The sequence below is a fragment of the Silene latifolia genome, unplaced genomic scaffold, assembly GCF_048544455.1.
Source record: "Silene latifolia isolate original U9 population unplaced genomic scaffold, ASM4854445v1 scaffold_167, whole genome shotgun sequence".
Classification (NCBI taxonomy): domain Eukaryota; kingdom Viridiplantae; phylum Streptophyta; class Magnoliopsida; order Caryophyllales; family Caryophyllaceae; genus Silene; species Silene latifolia.
In genome coordinates this window covers 113677-129867 of record NW_027413146.1, presented here as the reverse complement: position 1 = coordinate 129867, position 16191 = coordinate 113677, and the positions used below count along the sequence as shown (strand labels likewise).

At 44.1% G+C, this 16191-nt stretch overlaps 1 non-coding gene across 1 annotated transcript; it reads right to left on the bottom strand.

The window, feature by feature from the left end:
• Positions 1–14785: 14785 nt before the first annotated feature.
• LOC141638052 (small nucleolar RNA R71) lies at positions 14786–14892 on the bottom strand. Its single transcript, XR_012541978.1, has one exon. It is a non-coding gene; the product is annotated as a small nucleolar RNA R71 (small nucleolar RNA).
• Between the last annotated feature and the right edge of the window lie 1299 nt (positions 14893–16191).

The window sequence follows — 16191 nt, the reverse complement described above, 5'->3', positions numbered from 1 at the left end:
ACCACAATCACAACACACAAAGATCACAAATTGCCACAACCTCTCCACACCAACACCGTCACAACAACGCCCATACTCCGATGATCGCAGCTATCAATAAACACGAAACAATCATGCCATAACAATTAATAGTAAACCGAGTAGAAACCCTACCTTATCAATCAACAAATCGAATGTAGATCGACAATCGTAAAGGCTCCTCTCACGAAGTCTTCTCCTATAAAATAATCACATAACACAATTACATAATGAACAATCCCCCTTTTATTCCCTAATTCCAAACATACAGTTGTCCCAATAAAACATAAATGACTTAGGGAAATGAACTTACCAACAGTGGAAAGCGAGATTGCACGTAAGGGTCACAACGATTGCACACACACGAGATTAGAGGATGATTAGGGAGTGATTAGAGAGTGATTAAGGTAATCGTCAAATGATTAGGGTTAAAATGACGTTTTAGAAACTGACGGTGAATATAAAAATAACCCTAAACACTCCCGCATCAAACCGCTAAAACAACACTCGTCAGACCGGATACTCGGTCGAGTACAGCTATACTCGGCCGAGTATCCTCTACTCGGTCGAGTATTCCCATACTCGGCCGAGTATTCATCGGCAGAACCAAAACAGACCCTACTAATAGCACTACTCGGCCGAGTAGGCTCTACTCGGTCGAGTATGCAACTTAATAAAATCCGTAGTATTACACTTCGCCTATTCATTTAGTAAATAAGGGATGATATGTTTTGGCAAAAAGTTTTTTTAAGTCTAACAACACTTTGAAAATAAAGACCAAACACACGTTTAATAATCACAAATTCTCTTTTGTGACGAACATATCCGTCGCAAGTTTGCGACGGGTCAAGTATTACTCATGTGGAGTAGATAAGACAAAAGTAGAATGCCTAGGGAATAGCAATATATTTTGTCTTAACTACCCATATGGATATTACTTAACCCGTCATAAACTTGTAGCGGATAATCCATCACAAAAGAGACTTGTTGTTTAATAATATGCTTGGTTTGCAATTGTCACCTTTATTTGGGTGTTTCGCGTTTGGGTCTCGGATAATCGACCGAAGATGTGCGTTTTAAATCTTATCTATATTAATGCGAAAGACAATGCTCAACACAGGATGCGCCATGTTATTCACCCTTTTTTTTTTTTTTGGGAAATTCAGGTAACGGTAGGTCCTGTTTACGTGAAAAGAGTTTATTTCTTTAAATCGTCTCTGACAAACATGCGACAAATTATGTCATAGAAAATATTTTATGAAATAAATAGACTTCGGCTGGGGGGAGGAGCAGAGCACAGCTTTCAAACAACTGAAAGCTCATCTTCAGACTCTCCCAACCCTGTCCAGGCCGATGCTGGGGGAAACACTATATATGTACATAGCAGTTACCTCGGCCACGGTCAGTGCCGTGATCGTCAGAGAAGAGGACAAGCAGCAGCACCCAATCTACTTTGTCAGCCATACATTGTTGCCCGCCGAGAGAAATTACCCGCTGATTGAAAAAGCAGCCTTTGCTGTCGTCGTCGCTGCAAGGAAACTGAAACCCTACTTCGACGCACATCCCGTGACGGTCCTAACCGACCAGCCATTGGAGAAAGCATTGGAAAAATTTGAGCAATCCGGCAGACTCATCAAATGGGCAAGAGAGCTATCCTGGCCGGCATTCGATGCCGAGGCCCTCGATAAAGGGACAGCATCGCGATTTCTGGCCGAATGCACATACCAAGAAGAGCAAAACCCCGGAGTATGGGAGGTATACACCGACGGGTCCTCCACGACGAACACTCAGAGCCGGCATACTTATCATCAGCCCAAACGGGGACGAGTTCGAGTACGCCTTGAAATTTACCTTCTCGGCCTCAAACAACGAATCCGAATACGAGGCGGTGATAACCGGAGTCGAGCTAGCTAGGGCCGCAGGGGCGGAGCACATCATTTTGAAAACAGATTCACTTTTAGTGGCTAATCAAATCAAGGGAGAGTACGAGACTCGAGACGACGGAATGGTAAGATACCCGGAAAGGGTAAAAGCGACACCTCAAAGTTGAAATCTTTTCGTATACAATGCATTCCCAGTGTCCGAGAACAACCGAGCCGACGCTCTCTCTAAACTCGCCGATTCAACCATCAAGAATGTCACCAACCGTCTTTGGTGGACATCGGAATGCCAAGAGCATTACCGAGGCCGTCGGCATGGTGGGTAACATAGAGACCGAGACAACGTGGATGACTCCGATAATGAAATACAAATTGACAAATGAACTACCGGAGGACCGCAGTCTCTCGCGAAAAATAAAGAGGATCGCAGTAAGGTACTTGGTGTTTGAAGGGGAATTGTACAGGAGGTCCGTGACGAGGCCACTCTTGAAGTGCGTCGGTCCCACCGACGCGAGCTAATACGACAGAAATTCATGAAGGCATCTGCGGCCATCACATGGGGGCAAGAACACTAGCCCACAAAGCTCTCCGAGCCGGCTACTTCGCCCACCATGCTTGCGGATTCCGAGCCAAAACCAAAAAGTGCAACAACTCACAAATGCATGCTCCGGTGATACATGCACCTTCCCGAGACCTGCAGCCGGTACTTAATCCCCTTCCTTTCGCACAGTGGGGGATGGATCTACTAGGGCCATTTCCAACGGCATCCGGCGGGAGAAAGTTCTTGATTGTCGCCGTTGACTACTTCACCAAATGGGTTGAAGTCGTAGCAAGACTGCAAAGACGACGGCAAGTAAGAAAGGTAATCTGGGAAAATGTCATAACTCGTTTTGGGTTACCCCAAGTCATGGTATTCGACCACGGCCGAGAGTTTTGGAGTGACACAATAATGAGTCTGGCCGGAAGAACTCGGTATCAAATTTGCATACTCCTCCGTCTGTCACCCACAGAGCAACGAACAAAGTGAGGCGGCCAATAAAACAATCCTCAATGGTTTGAAGAAGACAGTTGAAGACCTAAAGGGAAGATGGGCCGATGAACTACCCGGCGTCCCGTGGTCCCTGCGAACCACGGAGAAAGAAGCAACGGGTACATCCGTTCCACTTAGTCTACGGTCCGGCGCCCCCGCCAATTGAAGCAACGGTGCCGACATTCAGAACGGCCACCTTTAACCCGGTTGAAAATGAGGAAGGCTTAAGAACCTCCCTAGACCTGGTTGAAGAAAGCCGAGATACAGCACGCCTCAACTTGGCGGTATATCAAAACCGAATGAGAAGAGCTTACAACCGAAGAGTCCACAAAAGGGACTTGAAAAGAGGGGGTCTAGTCCTAAGAAAGTCGGCCGCCACCAACAAAGGAAACATTCATGGTAAACTAACGGCCAACTGGGAGGGTCCCTACAAAGTTGTTGAAGAAATGAGGCCGGGTACATACCGGCTGACCGACATGGAGGGTGTGCCTCTGATGAGCCATTGGAACACTGACAATCTCAGGAAATACTTTGTGTAGCGGCGGAGGTGTCCAAAACAATTGTTGGCACCCCAACGCATGTTTACATCTAATGAAGAATCACCCAATTTTTCCATCAAAGTGTTTATCCCCTCCGCAGTCATATCGAGGTAGACGCCACGGCCCAAGCCGGGCAGTCACCCCAAGAACGCTGTCGCGCCGTAACCCCTAGTCGCCTTGGCCCACCGAAGGCCTGACAGGGGACACAACGATCGATACACCAAAGAACGCTGTCGCGCCGTAACCCCTAGTCGCCTCGGTCAACCGAAGGCCTGGCAGGGGACACAACGGTCGATACGCCAAAGAACGCTGTCGCGCCGTAACCCCTAGTCGCCTCGGTCAACCGAAGGCCTGGCAGGGGACACAACGGTCGACACGCTAACATGTTCACAACGGCGGTTGGGAAGCGCAAATCCGACGCCTCGGCTAGACCGAGAGTGAAAGAGGAAGCGACCAACACGCTAACATGTTCGAGAAAAAGACGTTAAACGCAGTTGAGATACGCATTCTAGCTGCCTCGGCTAAGCCGAAGGTAAAAATGAAAAGGCGCTCAATTAATAACGCAAGAAGACAAGAAAAGACCTCGGCCAAGCCAGAGGCAAAACAAGCAAACTTTCATTAATGATAAACAGATTACAAACGAGAAGAATGCAGACGACGGCCGTCCCCATAGGGATAAGCCAAAACGCAACCTACCAAAGTTTTACAAAAATAGGGAAAAGAAAAGCAAAAGGTTACAGACATGATAATTTGAAGCGCCAAAAGATGGCAGGGAGGAAAGGCTCAATAGTTAGCCCCCGAACAGCTACAGCTATCCGAGATGTCGGGTGAGTCCGGTGACGACCGCCCGTCTCCCTATGCTAGTTCTTGCCCTCCATCGCCAGCAGCAAGCATCGTCGCCAGCAAAGATCATCTTCGGTGGCGGCCCAGGGAAGGCTCGTCATGTTCACGTGCCTTTAGCCTCTCAGCCTCCTCATGGGCCTCCTTCACCTTTGCATCGTAGGCCGCCTTGGCCTCGGCTATCCGAGCCGCCTTCGCCGCCTCCGCCTTTTCCGCAGCCGCTTTTTCCGCGGCTTCGGCCATCTCATCTAGAAGCTGTTCAAATTTTGCCCACGAGAAGGAGCCTTCAGGAATGAGCTTCTTGATTGCCTCCCTAGTCGTCTCCTCGGCCTGATCCCGGAATTGAGCGCACATGTTAGGCATGATCTCGGTTTGAAGCACCTCAATATCTTTCTCCCTTTGGGCAAGGATATCCCTTGTATCCCTATGTGCCTCCGACTGGGACAAATACAGATCTTTCCATTCGTCCCTCTTGGCAACAACGGCGTCATAACCGCCTTTATACTGTCCCGCTCCTCCAAAGAATCGGGCGAGGTGGCATCGCAGCCTCAACTTTGGCCCTCTCGGCCAGTAGCTGCTTCTCAGCTTCCTCCGCACGCTTCCGAGCAGCAAGGAGGTCAAGCTTAGCCTTCTCGGCTTCTCCCTTTGCATCGGAAAGATCAAGCTTAAGCCGTTCGATCAATGGCCCAGCTTGGGCCATGACCTTTTCTTGCTCCATAATGTGGGAGCCGGCAAGTTGAGTCCACTTCGCCAACCTTTTGTGTATTCTTGTACCCTCTGCCACAAGCTCGGCGGGCGAAATCTTCTGGAGTAAGGAGTCAACAGTGACATTTCTATCACCCGCCTTCTCAGGCTGCTTCTCTAATTGCCGTTCAGTGAGAACGACGGCTGCCGACGGCGGATCTACAAAAAATTCACACAGCGCATCCATGTCAACATTCATTGACACATCAGAGAGTCTGTCATCGGGAATGCATAATGAACCAGCTAAGTTTGAACCACAGGTTAGGTCCGTACTAGTCTGGACCCTCTTAGATGGAGGACCGGGTGAATCATTCTTTTCCCCGGCAACGGTAGAAGCCGGCAGTGGCTCTTTTCTCTTCTTCGGAGGAGGAGGGCCCTTCGCAACGGTCACCACCTCCTCGGAGACATCGATGACCTCCACATGCTCCTTCTGGGCCGTTGAGGTTGAAGAGGGAGTTGGGATTGACGCCGTCGCCAACCTGGACGCTGCCTTTGGTTTTCTCTTCGGCACGCCTCCGAGAACCCGTGCTTGAGCCGCCGCGGATCCAAAGGTGCCTTCACCGCTTATCCATAAGTTCGTTGGGAGCCGCCTACGATCACGCGCGTCGCCCGAGGGTGCCGCTCAACGACGTTCCCGTCCTTATCAAGCCCTAACCTCTTCAAGGTCCTCTCGCATGATCCTGGCCAAACCGGTCTGCAAGAAACCAGACAAGAGTTACATAAAAGAAGTAAAACAAAGCTCTAAAAACAGAGCGTAACAGTAAAGATGGGCCTCACACCGACCCTACTCACCCTGGTTGAGGGCCGGTATGAGGCCGACGCGGCAAAGCAACTCATCCCGAAGAATAATCCGAGTCGGGGCACCCATCCCTTCTCGATCAAAAAGCCGCATCGCCGCTCCTCGTCCGCACCAAGAGGAACCCTACGGCATCCATCTTGAGCTTACTCGGGAGACCCATTTTTCACGCTCCTCTTACTCTCGCACCGTAAGTTGACCTGGTGCTTTGGAAGGACCGGGGTAGCGGATAGTCATCCCAAGACTTCGACATACACCCACCGCCCCTTCCAGTCCTTGCAGAAGAAAGCTTATCAACAGAGGACGCCCGCTCCATCTCGCACGCTGTACCACCCCACCTTACCGGGGGTCGATGCCCGAAGATGATGAAGCCGGCGGAATAAGTTAACTGTAAGTACCTCCCCCTTGAAAAGACAGAGCCACACGAAGCCAACTATCGTCCTAATGGCCAACGGATGCAGTTGAGCCACGGCGACGTTCATAGCTTTGATGATGGCCGTGACGTATTTATTCAAAGGAAACCGGAGCCCATACTCCAGGTGCCTGATATATACGCCGATATGACCCGGAGGAGGGCAACAGACCGCCCGACCCTCCCCAGGGATAACAATTTTGTACCCCTCACCGAAGTAGAAATGACCCTCGAAAAGAGTTCCACCGAACAATCGGCGAATTTATTGGTCCAGGCACGGTCGGACCGATCATGCAGCCTCGCCGTGATCCAGGATATGCGGCCTCTCTTCACCGGAAGGAATCTTTTCCTCACAAATCATCATCAACATCATCATCCTCCCCACCCTCCGGAGCTTTTGGATCGACTTCAAGAGACGGAGACCTAGGGCCCCCAAACCTTATCGGGATGGCGTTTAGTATCTCCTCCTCATCAAGACGAGACGGGGAACCCCAAATAAGGCTTACTAGGTCCCAGACCAGCAGAAGACATGTTTACAACAAAACTTACAAGTTAAAAAGAGAAAATTTGTTTGTTTACCTTGAAGAAAAATGCTACGCCGGAGTAATGATTCTGAAAGCTAGAGAGAAGTTTCACAAAGAGGGCTAGAAAGAAGAAAATTTTTGAAAAAATGAAATTGGTGCCCAATTTCGGGATTAACCGCCCTATTTATAGGGGAAAGCCCATGAAGAAGGACCAATCAGGGCACACCCATGAAACGCCAAACCAATCGGAAACGGACACGTGTCGGACATGCAACCACGTAATGTCAATCGTCGCAACAGTTGAACGTCAATCAATGCAACAGTGACCAAGCGTCTTCAACACGCCCCTTCAAATCTCTCTGCCCATTCATCTTCCTCAACAAACTCCTAAGTATCTGTTCTCCGCCGGCTACACGATCAACCAAGTTTGTCAGCACCGGCTGGGGGCAATCAAAAGCACACGGCGCTCACAACCTCGGTCTCGGCCGGCACCACTTTCTTTTCCACACCTGATGTCCATTACACATCCATGTGGCGGGGGGATATGGTACGGCCTAAGCAGAGCCGTGCCGGGGAAGAAGAAGCCGGGGCATAAATTTTTACTTGCGCAGAATATACGCTCAACATACATCGGAGCCCATACCACGGAATAGACTACGCTAGGGGCAAATTGATGGGGCATATTCTGCACCCGCTGACCAGTCAACATATTGAGCAAGGTCAAAGATATCCACAGCAAGTCAACGGCTTAGACAGCCTAACCGACGCAGCCTGTCGGCCTGTCTCTTGGGTCCCGGCTGGGACAACAAGCCAGCCGAGGCACACATCCGCGAACTCATATCCAAGACCCCTCGGCGGTGAGTCAACAGGGCCCGCCGGCCTGCCATGGGTCCCTCGGCCGAGGGGTAGATCAGTCTTTCCACCTGCTAGCCACTTGGCCACTACGTGACAAAAGGTGAAAGTCTATAAATACTCCTCAACTCTCATTGAGGAGCAGATCCACAATTTAACCTAAGAATCACTATTCATCTGGTAATATCTTCCTTATCTCTCTACAACATATACTTCACCAAGTAACGACAACTTATCTCTCTAAGTTTACTGACTTGAGCGTCGGAGTGAGTTCGCTCGGTCCAAAGCCGAGCCCTCAGTTTGTTCATTGTTTCAGGAGACCGCAAGGAGGAGTCAACTAAAGACGTCATTCTACAAGCACGGGTGGTAACAAATAACTGCTCTGGAATTACACCCGGAACAAAAAGTAATTGCATATAAACGGAATGAATTAAAAATCGAAATAAATGAAAATAATTACATATAATCGGACTGAGTTATATAGTTAATGAAATAAATAGATAATCGGCAGAAGTAAGAGAACTTGCATATAAACGGAATGAATTACAAATCGGAATAAATGAAAGTAATTGCATATAATCGGACTGAATTACATAGTTATGAAACCTTCTGAACTCCATGAATGAAGCTTGATTGATGTCTTCTTCAATAGAGGAAAAGAGTTTAGAGAGATAAACCAGAAGGTAAATAAAATAGGAATTTTATTATGATTAACTTAATGTGAGTCAAGGATCTGTTACATATATATACAACATTATGAGTCACAATTAACTCATAACAAACTAGTCAATGCTAAAGTCAACTCTAGTCTATACTCTATATTAGTCAATACTCCCCCCTCAAGCTGGACTGTGGTTTACCAATTGAAGGCCAAGCTTGGAGGACAAAAAAACGATGCTGCTGTGAGCCTAAAGGCTTTGTCATTATGTCAGCTAGTTGCTGCCTAGTTCTAACATGTCGAGGATGCAAAAAACCTTCAGTATACTTGTCTCTAACAAAATGGCAATCCACGTTTAAGTGCTTTGTTCTCTCATGAAAAACTGGGTTTTCTGAAATGTGAATGGCTGCTTTATTATCATAGAACAGTGGTATAGGTAATGCAGGTGATACCTTCAATTCCTTGAGCAAAGCCACCAGCCAGATCAATTCTGCAGTGACGAAAGACATACTTCTATATTCTGATTCTGCTGTAGACTTACTAACTGTCTTTTGCTTCTTTGTTTTCCATGAAATAAGAGAGGTGCCCATGAAAACACAATATCCACTCAATGACTTGAAACTGAAAGTGCAAGTTCCCCAATCAGCATCACTGAATGCCACAAGATCCAGAGGTGAATCAGAAGCATAAAATAAGCCTGTGTTAATTGTGCCCTTCAGATACTTCATTACATGTATGGCAGCTAGCATATGTGGAAGTCGAGGCTGACTTACAAATTGGCTTAAGTGTTGTACGGAATAAGATATGTCTGGCCTGGTTAGGTTCAAATACAACCTGCCAATGAGTCGTCTATATTGTTCTGGATCATCTAAGATTTCTCCGTCCTCAATGGACAGTTTCAAACCCTTTGGTAAAGGAAACTCTGAAGCTGTACAATCCTCGATTTTCATGTCAGCTATAATATCTGAGATGTACTTCCTCTGATTCAACATGATCCCTGTACTATTTCTTGCAACTTCCAGGCCAAGAAAATACCTCATTAATCCAAGATCCTTGATGGTAGCGTCTAATGCTGTCTTAGTTTGAATAAGTCCCTCGTGATCATCTCCTGTGAGTAAAATGTCATCTACATATACTAGTGCCATCATTTGCAAACCAGATCTTTCTCTCATAAACAAGGAGTAGTCTTCTCTACATTGAACAAACCCTAGACCCTTAAGATACTTTGTCAATTCAATGTTCCATTGTCTACTTGCTTGCTTTAGACCATATATTGATCTTGTTGGGTTCCTTATGGTTGATGATGACATGCCCATTTGATTTGTTCTATCTTAGTTTACCTTTTCAGGATTATTGATGTAATCAAGCATAGATTAAGAAGTGTTGAAGTTGTTAATCATCCTCTTGTATTGAGTCTTATTGTCATCTAATGTACAAGCAAGAAAGTAGAGTATTTTAGAGTAATAGAAACAGTCCAGACGACTGTTGCTTTCATTAGTAAACAGCTGCTTGGATTGTTGCCACAATTCGTACAACTTGAAGTTCCTTTTTATCTTCCAAAAGTCTTTCACGTGACTCTTATTTTTCAAAGATAAATTTCAGATTTTTATTAAGGAGATGGTCTTCAATAAAGAGTGGTTTGAATTATTATTATTTTCAAAATGTTTCCTCTTTATGCAAATTCAACCCTTTGGTTCTTTAAGAAAACAAAGAATGCTTTTTGCCATTTTAGTGTTAACTTGTCATCATGTGACTTGTCTTTTCTCTCTTTGTTTTCTGAATTTGCATGAGCTTTTAAGGATATCTTTCTAACCATCTTTCCCTATTCTTGTTTTTGTAAAAGAGCCCTCTTTGGTGCAAGTTTTGGGTGGTTGCAAATGCCCTTCACATGTGTGGTCTTTAACCCTTCAAAACCCTAGCAACCCCTTCACTCACCTCCTCTATATAAATCGTGCCTCTCCTTCATTAAATCTCAAGACTTCTTTCTGAATTTATTTTCAAGTTTGCAAATTTGTTTTTCAAAGCTTTAAACCGTGTGTTATTTGCAAAACCTTTAAAGAGTCTTCAAGTTGTTACAGTCGTGGCTACTGTTACTTTTATACTAAACTCTCTTGCTTAAGAATTGTTGATCTTGTAAAAGTTGTCCATCTCTATTCTTTGCTAAGAATATGTTAGTGGAAACTTGATCCTATAACATTTTAAGTGTGTTAGTAGAGTTTAGGACGGAGTAGTCTTTAACTCTTGGCAACCGGAGTAGGTTGCGAGTTAGCTTGTCATAAGAACGGAGTAGTTCTTGTACTAGCTTTACAACCGGAGTAGGTTGGTGTCTTTTATTGTAAGGGTCTTTTAGTTGTCGGAGTAGATCACTAAAAGAAAGCAATAAAAAGGTAGATTGGACGTAGGCACTTGAGTTTCTTGCCGAACCAATTCAAAAACTCGTGTTTCATTGTCTCTCTTTATTTCCGCTGCAATTTACTTTGTTTGTTTGTCGTGCTTTGCTCAAACCTTTGAAGTAACAGTTCATCATACTGTCACATTTAGTCTGCAGTAGTATTCCACAAACTGAGACAAATAGCTACAGTCAGAACAATTGTTACTTTCATACTTCAGCAAACATTCATCGTGATACTTGTTTAGTCTTTCAATATTATTCAAAGTATCTCCTCATTTCTTTTGTCCTCGTAAGTCACTTTAATTCAATAAAGTTGAAGTTATAAAATTTTAAAATAGTACCTAATTCACCCCCTCTCCCTCTTAGGTACTTGAATCCATAAACTCAACAATTGGTATCAGAGCCTCGTGCTCTTAATCGAGGCTAATCGCCTTAGAGTTTGATTCGTGGGTAATGGATTCCGAGAAACACTCCAAGATCCCGGTCTTTACCGGTTCGAATTTTGGATGGTGGAAACTCAAAATGGAACATTACATCAAAAGTATCGATTATCAATGTTGGAACATCATCCAAAATGGACCTCTTGCCATTGAGGAAACCGATATTCTAAACGGTTTCACCAAGACAAAAGAGGAAAGAAATTACAATGAGAACGACTTCAAGCTTGCCGAAAAGAATTCCAAAGCAATGTCGATTCTTCAACGTTGTGTTGGTGAGGGGGAAGTTAGTCGAATCTCCGGGTGTCCTACGGCAAAATCTATTTGTGATTCCCTTGTACTTGCATATGAAGGGACGTCCCAAGTAAGAAAACACCGTATTGACCTTCTCATGCAACAATATGAGATGTTTAGAATGTCAAAGGACGAGTCTTTAAATAGTTTCTCTTCACGTTTTTCTTGTATTATTAATGAGCTTAAAAGTCTAGGAAGGAATTTCGAGTCCGAGGACATCATTCGAAAAATCCTTCGTAGTCTAACCCCTAAATGGCAACCCAAAGTCACCGCCATAGAGGAAGCTAAAGACTTGTCAACCCTATCTCTTCATGAACTAATGGGATCACTAATGGCTCACGAGTTTAACCTCGATAAGCATTCTAGTGAGTCATCAAAGGGAAAGAGTCTCGCCCTCACATCCTCTCCAAGTGATGGAGAAGATGAGGAGGAAGACGAGTTTGCTATGTTCACAAGGAATCTAGCCGGGTTGGTCAATGGTCAAGGAAACAAAAGGTTCACTAATAATTACTCGAAAAAACGCTTTCCTAAGAAACGACCTAACTCCACCGTGGGATGCTTTAAATGTGGTGATAAAACTCACCAAATTAAAGAATGTCCCAAGTGGGAAGAAATCAAATCAAAGGAAAGAAGAGAAAAAGTTAAAAAGGACTATAAACATAGAGTCATGAGTGCTATTTGGGGAATGTACGACTCCGAGGAAGATGAGGAACTCATCGAGGAGGAACTTGAGGCTAAAATGTGTCTTGCAAATCATGGTAAAGAAAAAGTCTCAAAAACCTCAAAACTTGAACACTTAAGATGCCTCATGGCTAACCCCGACGATTCCGACTCCGATTCCGACAACGAGGTAAATCATCTAAAGGCCAAGGCTAGAACTTACTCCAAAGAGAAAGTATGTAAGCTTCTTGACCAACTTTTTGATAAGTGTCGGTTTCAAAATGATAAACTCGAGGTAATGCAAAATGAGATTGAGGAAATTGCTCAAGAGAACTTTAATCAAAAAATGAACTCGAAAGCAACAGACAGCGTCAACATGTCACCTCTCGAGGCATATAATGAAGTTAAAAGAGTCAACAAGTTAAACAAACATTTGACTAAAGAACTTGAGCGTCTTAGGTTGACCCCCACGGATGTCTCTGACCTTGAAAATGTCAACACTACCTTGGTGATGCAAGTTTCCTCTCTAACCAAGGAACGTGATGATATTTTGAAGGACAAAGATGCTCTTGAAAATGAGATCTATGACCTTGTAGTTGAAGTTGTAGACTTAAGAGAAACAGTGTCTAAGACTGTTGCTTCCAACAAAGATTTAGACAAGTCTAAAGAAAAGAGTGAATGGTTGGAAAATGAAAACGAGTGTCTTAAAAGTGAGATTATTTGTCTCAAGAATGAAATAGAAGGTCTCCATGATAGGCTTACTTTCTTTCAAAAAGATATGCCCGAATGTAGCACTTCTAGGTCTTCTTCTCACCATAGATCCGATGAAGTCGTTGATCTAAACAAAAGACTTGACGAGATGACATCTAAATATGAAGTGATACGTGCATATTCTATACACTTTATCTGTGGTTTTGGCACGTATTTCCATGCATAATTGGTAGCTTAAGGCTACTATTTCTCCCGAAATGGTTTACTTTGCATTTTCTGTAATTTATTGTAGGAATGCGCGGAAGTAGGTTAAATCAAGCCAAGTTTGTCCTCCGGAAGCGAGTTCAGGGAAGCCAAGAGGAAAGAGAGCTCATTCACTCACCTTGGGATGCGTGCAAGGAGTGAAGACTCATTTTGGAAGCATCAAGGAGCCACTGCACAGCGTTTTTAGTCGATCGACTAAGCCTTTCAGTCGATCGACCACTGTAGCTCAGGCAGAAGTCACTGTTCCGCATGTTCAGTCGATCGACCTGCATTTCCAGTCGATCGACCTGTTTTCGAGCTGATGTTTGATTTTCCGTGTTAGACTTTTAAAAGCCCAACTTGTAATTAACTTTCAGTAGCTTTTATCAGTTGTACGCAGCAACTTTTAGGTTATGTAATTTTATTCTGGAAAACTTAGCTTTGAGATCTAGCTTGAGACGGAACCCTTGATTCAAATTCTTAGTTCTTGATTTTCAATTAGTAAGTCTTTAATGCAATTTTCTTTCTTATTATTCTTCCTTGTTAATTTAACTCTTGCTTTCTTCATTTAATTTCAGTAATTAAAATTTCTCTCCTTTGTTCTAGTTAGAATCAATCATGTTGAATTTGTCTTTAGTTATTAATTTTGCAATTAGTGTAGTCATGATTATGCATAGGTAATCCTTTTGATTGGGAATAAGGTGAGCCATGGTATTAAATTAGGATAGTTGTGTAGCATGAGTTCTTCCGTATTGGTCTTGTCATCTTTTGATGGATTTCTTTGCTAGGTCGAAAGATTGGTAAATTGATTTATCGCTAGATTTGGAATTTCTCTTGAGTGAAAACTTTGATAAATTCTAGGGAATTATTAGACCGTGAGGTTAATTGAGCTTTGGTCGAAAGACTAGCTTATTTTCCCTGAGACCGTATTATAAGATCTCTGCTGCTTGACTGACTTGTTTTGTGCCATGGTGAACCGAAATTCCTGATCTTCTTTTCATCTTGTTAAGAATCTTCATTTTATCAATTAGCCTGTTAGTCAATCAATTTCAACCCCCTATTAATTGTTACCTTTTAGACTGAAAAATAGCAAACAAAATCAACCTTGTCTCTCTGTGGTTCGACCCTTACTATCACTAGCTATAGTTTTAGTTTGGAAATATAAATTTTATTTTTGACACCTTACGACGGGTATCAAATTTTGGCGCCGTTGCCGGGGAGACGGTGTAATTCTGTTTGCTTTATTTTAGTTTATCTTCACTTGTCTCAGGGGACTTTTGTTCCTTGAGACCGTTGCTTACCTTTGCTTCTAGTTTTGCTTTTGCACAGTTAGAGGACAGGTTTTTGAGAGGAAGACTTGAGTACTCTCATTTTGGAAGCTATGGCTACGATATATGATAACTTTCAGCCAAAGGAGCACCACCTTCCAAAGGGGCAACAGTTACCTACCCCTTCTACCGGTAAATTCGAGTTTCGTTCCTCTTACATTGATTTAGTGGAACGGAATCAGTTCGCGGGTCTACCAGATGAAGATCCCTTGAAACATATGGAAATTTTCACGGACTATTGCTGCTCAATACCTATACCGGAGGGGGTGACTCAAGATGAAGTAAAGGGGTTCATGTTCTTATACTCCTTGAAGGATTCGGCGCGAGATTGATATCGCTACCTCGATAGAGTAGCAGCTGGAGTCATTGATTGGACATCTTTGGCACTAGCCTTCTACAAGAAGTACTTCCCGCCTTCGAAGACTGAGGCCTTGAAGAGTAAAATCACGAGTTTTCAGCAAGGGGCCGACGAAGATTTTTGTGAAGCATGGGGACGTTTCAAAAGTTTGGTCCGAGCTGTCCCTCACCATGGTTTCCAGCAATGGTATCTTTGCAATCTCTTTTACAATGCTTTATATGATGATTACAAAGTTATTTTGGATGCAGCTGCTAATGGTAGATTCCAAAATAATACCGGTCAAAGTAAAGGTTGGAACACCATTGAGGAGATGGCAGTCCATAAAGCTGAGTTTGGAAGTTCACGTGGTAAGTCACGAAAGCAAAGTGATGACATGACTGCTGTTGTGTCACTCATAACTTCCATTTCTACCCGTCTCGAGAAACTCGAGACTTCAGAAGCTTCCAAGGGGAAAGTCGAAGTTCCTATTCAAAACTCAGATGAGGTCGAGAAGTTAAGGGAGATGGTCCAACTCCTTTTGATTCAAGTAGCGAATATGGAAGCAGCCGGAATTGAGTCCTCACAGAACTTTGTGAAACAATTGGAGAATATGGAGGCTAAGCAAGCCGCTAATTCTTCAATTAAATGTGAAGGGCCGGTTGAGACGATCAATGCCATAAATCTCAGAAGTGGCCTTTCTTATGAAAGTCCCGACAAGCCAAAGGAAGACTCGGAAATTGATGAAGCGGCTCGTTTGAATTCTGATGCAAAAACGAGTCTGAATGCCAGTGATTCCGGTCGATCGACCGACATTCCCTGTCGATCGACTGAATTGTCAGATAAAATAGTTTCTGGTCAGAAACTATTCACTCCTTGCACATCCAGTCGATCGACCAACATCATCAGTCGATCGACTGAAATACCTGATGACGTTAATTCTGGTCAGGAACTGTTCACTCCCAGTTCACTTGGTCGATCGACCACCTATACCAGTCGATCGACTGGATCTCCAGAGCAGGATGCAAATCCGTCAACTAGTTTGCTGCCGCCGAAGCTGTAATGACCCGACCATCCTAGTACCTTTCTTTTACCTGTTTAAATCTTATCTTTAGTTCATTTCCTTCTTATTGTTATTAGTTATAGACCAATTCAATCAACCCCCATAATAGTTACCTCAGACTGATCATAGAACAACTAGAATTTACAACTGCCTCCTTGCGGATCGACCCTGTTACCACTAGCCTAGGTTAGTCTTAATAGGAGATTATAAATATTATCTTTGGTACTCACAGCGACGGGTATCAAATTTTGACGACATGACTGCTGTTGTGTCACTCATAACTTCCATTTCTACCCGTCTCGAGAAACTCGAGACTTCAGAAGCTTCCAAGGGGAAAGTCGAAGTTCCTATTCAAAACTCAGATGAGGTCGAGAAGTTAAGGGAGATGGTCCAACTCCTTTTGATTCAAGTAGCGAATATGGAAGCAGCCGGAATT